Raw genomic sequence first — 5,408 nt, forward strand, 5'->3', positions numbered from 1 at the left:
AGAAAACTTCCAGTCTAAGTCTTTTCCTTTAGCTTCACAGAACTGCTTTCTGTATTTTTGTTACCTTTATAAAATGTAAAATTCAACAGCAAAATTTGCAAATGTTTTCTCCCATTCTATAGGTTTTTTCACTCTCTTCATTGTTTCTTTTACTGTGCAGAAGCTTTTTAGTTTCGTAGAATCCTATTTGTTTGGTTTTTCTTTGGTTGCATGTGATTTTGGGGTCTTATTCATAAAGTCTTGGCAACAGTCCTTCTTTCTGAAGTGCTTCCCCTATGTTTTCTTTTAGGAGTTTTATAGCTTCAAAGTCTTACACTTAAGTCTTTAACATCCAGAATATACAAGGAACTCAAACAACTTAACAGTAAAAAAACAAGTAACCCGATTAATAAATGGGCAAAGGAGCTGAACAGGCATTTCTCAAACAAAGATATACAAATGGCCAAAAGACACATGAAAAAAAATGTTCAACATCACTAAACATCAGGGAAATGCAAATTGAAACCACATTGAGATATCATCCCACCCCAGTTAGATCGGCCATAATCAAAAAGACAGAGAATTACAAACGCTGGCGAGGATGCAGAGAAAGGGGAACACTTTTGCACTGTTGGTGGGACTGTAAACTAGTGAAGCAATTATGGAAAACAGGATAGAGGTTCCTCAAACAACTACAGATAGAACTGCCATACAACCCAGCAATCCCACTGCTAGGTAATACCCAGGGGAATGGAAATCATCACGTCGAAGTGATACCTGCATTCCCATGTTTATTGCTGCTCTATTTACAATAGCTAATATATGGAACCAACCTAAATGATCATTGACAAATGACTGGAAAAAGAAAATGTGGTATATATGCACAATGGAAGACTATTCTGCCATAAAAAAGAATGAAATTCTGCCACTCACAGCAACATGGATAAACTTACAGAAAATTATGGTAAGTGAAATAAGCCAGGCACAGAAAGAGAAATACCACATGTCCTCATCATAAGTGGGAGCTGAAAAAATAAACACATTTTTAAAGAAAGATAGAAAGAAAGATACAACAATCACAATACTTTGTTGAACTTTCAAAAGGAGAGAACAGAACTGAGGCCACCAGAGGTGGAAGGGGGGGGGTGAGAAATGAGTAAAGGGTCACAAAAAATGATTACATTCTATAATGTTGAGTATACTAATTATCCTGATTTGAGCACCACATGTTGCACACAAGTAATGATATTCAACTCTGTACACCACAGATATGTTCAATCAACTACATTTCAATAAATTTTTTTAAAAAACAGCAAAAATACATATATTATTTTTCTCTCTTGTAAAACAGTAAAGTATTAAATATTCATTTTGAAAAGAACTACTGATTTTACTTTGTGAGTTGTAGTCTAAAGTAGCATTTTTATATTTTGTACAGATATTATTTTGTTTCATTTTAGAATACCATTGGACTCTGTTCTCCAAAAGCTCAGTATTTGAGACCATTTGCCCCTAGCAAGTATCTAGAACAGGGGTCAGCAAACTTTCTATATGAAGGGCAAGATACTAAATATTTTAGGCTTTGTAGGCCATACGGTTTCTGTCGAAAATACTGAACTCTGACATTGCAGTGCAAAAGCAGCTAGTAGGCAAAAAAGTGCAGAGGTGTTTACAAAAATGGGCAGCTGACCAGATTTGGCTTGTAGACCATAGTTTGCTGACCTCAATCTAGAAAATACAGTTATTTCTTATAACTTTAGAATGCTCATACCTTGTTTAGAAATATTTCACTTAACTCCAGTTTTTGTCCTAGCTCCTCAGTCAACAGAAAAAGTTTGCTTAAAACAATTGAGACAGTCCTCCTGCAACTTGATATTTACTAACAGAGTATTCGATTTTCTAGTTGTTTTCGAAATTATTTATTTATTTATTTATATTTGTATTGGTCTGTGTCTGTGTTTGTGTGTATACAAACACACATACCTGACATTCAGGTACTGAACACCAGATCAGAATTGGTTTTATTAAGTTGTTGATTACTCAGTTAACTTGTAACTAAGAAGCCTAATATTTTCCTAATTCTAAGCCAAATCTCTTCAGTTTTTTTCCCATTTAAAAATAAGCCACTGATTTTCATAAAGCATATTTAAAGGATTCTGATATTTTATTTTGAACTCTAAATCATGTATTAATATTATAAAACTTTCTATTTCTCCATGTAATCACACTTATTAATCATGCCATAAACAAAACAATGAGAAAGTTAAGGTTGTAAACACCTTTGCAACAGGGATGTAACAAAAAGTTTTAGTATTTTGTCAGGAAAACAAAGGCTTATGCTCTTTAAATAAAACTATCCTATTTCGGTAAGTTGAAATTCAAGAACATACATATAATTTCTTAAATGTAGGAGTGCATTAAGTCAAATACAAAAATGGGTTTTTCTTAAATCCATAATTATGTTGCCATGACAAATTGTTTGGTCCAAACTGTAAGCTATATTCAGAAGGTTTGCAACTTAAAATGGAGTAATAATTAATGAGTAATAATTAATGTCTGTGCAAAATAAAGTGCAAGAAGTATAAAATTGAAGTCTATCTTCCAAAATGATTAAGATTGATTAAATGATGAAATAAGAAAAAAAAAACACTAAGATAAGAATAAAGTCAGGTAAACATATATTTCCCTAAGGCAAAATAAGATCTTAGGGTCACCAGATGTTCATTCCTCAGTAAATGCTTAAGATATTATCAGTAATGATAATCTCCAGTTGCTTTTGCAGACCACCTGCAACTACAAGCCTGCCTTGAAGTGTGCACACTCCAGACCCTCAGGCACCATGGAAAATACTAGTCAAGATGCCAGGAATAATTGTGCTGAGCCAATCAACTCTCCACACGACTCCCAGGGACCCCCCACCTCATGATTCTGCTCTATAAATGCTTGTGATTTTAAGCTATGGGGGAGTACAGTTCTTTAAACTCCTTTAGCTATCTCATACTCCTTTGGCCATTCAAATAAATGCTGACCTTTATCACTGAAGACTTAGCCATGAGAGACTTCTTAGTCATTTGGGCTATGGATGACAAACCCCTCTCAGTTTGGTAACACTCCCACTCCCAGGCCCCTCAAGCTTTGGCAGGGCAAAGTGGGAGTGGCTGCCCAGGCCAATCTAGTCCCACAGTCATTTCTGAATATGTAGTGGGGGAAGCTCAGGAAAAGCTGAGGTCCGTGCAAGGGATGTGGGGACCTGCCCAACCCCCTCAGTCCTCTGCTTTCTGATGCCCCCCAAACTAGGAGACACCCCAGATATTGTGCAAAGACCCCTGAGCTATGAGACCTGGAAGCTGATGCCACATCTACCTCTGACTTGCTGTGTGACTATGGGGAAATCATAGCCCTTCTCTTACTTTCCTCATAAGATGCATAAAAAGCAGTTAGTACAGTGCACATGGCACATGCTCCATGAATATTAGCTATTTTTAGGACGATGGTAATGACAATGTTAAATGGGGTATTTGGACTAACATATTTCCAAGGCCCTTTCCTGTCTTGTAGCTGAACAAAACATCTATTTTTAGCAAGCTGATGTAATAGTAATCATAGACATTACTTACTAAGGACTTTTGTGCCAGGCACTATAGTCACATTATTTCACTAACTTCTCATAACAAAAGAAAGAAAAACCTTGTAACGTAGATAGTATTAGCCTCTTTTTAGAATATGACACAACTGGGACCCAGAGAGGTGAAATGACATGCCCAAGGTCACACAATAAATAGCAGAGCTTGAATTGGAACCCAAATCTTTTCATTATACCATGGAACCCACCTCTGTAAAGAGAGAAGCCCCATACCTAAGGTGACCATAGAACTTATATTCAGAATCATAACACTTCACAGGGTGATCAGCTGTTCTGGTTTGCCCAGAACTGAGGGGTTTCTCAGGATACAGGACTTTCAGTGACAAAACTGGGCAGACAGGGACAGTTGGTCACTCTACTTCTGAGAGTGAAAGAGAACACTATTATCATTCCATTTTGAATAACTTCTGATTTCCCTTGTGATTTCTTCTTTGACGAAATGGATTGTTTAAAATTGTGTTGCTTAATTTCCAAATATTTGGAGCTTTTCTAGATATCGTTTTTTATTTCAAATGTAACTCCATTTTGCTTAAGGAACATATACATTATACAATTTTAACCTTTTGAAATTTGTTGAGATTTGTTTTGTGGTCCTGCATGTGGTCTGTCTTGGTGAATGTCCCACTTGCATGGGAAAACAATGTGTGTTCTGCTGTTGTTGGGTGGAGGGTTCTATAGATGTCAACTAGGTCAAGTTGGTTGATAGCGTCATTCAGATCTTCCATGTCCTTTGTCTACCAAAGATCTTTTGCTCTATCAATTACTGAGAGGGGTAATAAAATTCCTGCTATGATGTTAAATTTGTCTGTTCCTCCCTTTAGTGCTATCATTTTTTGTTTCTTATATTTTGAAGCTCTGTTACTAAGTACATACACATTTTAAAATGCTATGTCTTCTGATAACTGGACTTTTATTTTTTTTCTTTAATCATTATAAAAGGTCCCTCTTCATCTCCATCAATATTCCTTACCTTGAAGTCTAGCTTAAATAATTCATAAGCTCCTTTATGACTCTAAAAGAGAAAAAGAAGAGAAAGTACATATGTCCCTGCAGCTGCCCAGACTCATTTAAAGTCAAAGATATTCATGTTTTTTCACTCCCTCTCTTGGAGCACGACAGAGCTCAATGTTTAGAGCATCCTTTCATACAAAAACAATGGCCTGTTTGGTTAAAAGCTTCCCAGATGTGATTCCAACTTGGCTGCAGGGGAGGCAGCTGTTTCTGTCTGCTGGGCTGATGAGGTATTTTGTCTTGGGAAGAAGATGCAATTTATCAGCTCTCTCAGACCCAAATTGCTAGGTTGCCAAGTAGATCGCACAGGCAAGGCAGATGCTAATACTGCCCTTTGGAAACCTCAAGAACACAGGCGACCTTCTCAGGTAACAACCACCTTCCTCATGGCTTGTCTGTCATTTCCTCTGCAAGGAATATGCTTGGATAGGGTGGGGCCTCGGGGTTCTTGAACCTATGGAATCAAATCATCAATTTATTGAGGCTCACTATAATGCCAGAATTTACAGAGGGACATGGAGATGGGAGATTGATAAAAAGAGGAGTCAAAGGCAAATGTATGGTTTCTAGCTTAGACAATAGGGAGTCCCAAAGACTGCTGATGTGTCTCATCTTATTTCACTATTGCATACCCCATGTTCAGCACAGGGATAAGCACCTAGTAGGTGCTAAATACTTATTTGCAGATGCTCCAATAACTTAGTAAGTAAAATTGAAATCCAAATGTGCTCTCAGAGAAAGGAAGGGAATGATAAATCAGGGTCAAGAACTCCAC

Source organism: Cynocephalus volans, chromosome 7 (assembly GCF_027409185.1).
Source record: "Cynocephalus volans isolate mCynVol1 chromosome 7, mCynVol1.pri, whole genome shotgun sequence".
Taxonomy (NCBI): domain Eukaryota; kingdom Metazoa; phylum Chordata; class Mammalia; order Dermoptera; family Cynocephalidae; genus Cynocephalus; species Cynocephalus volans.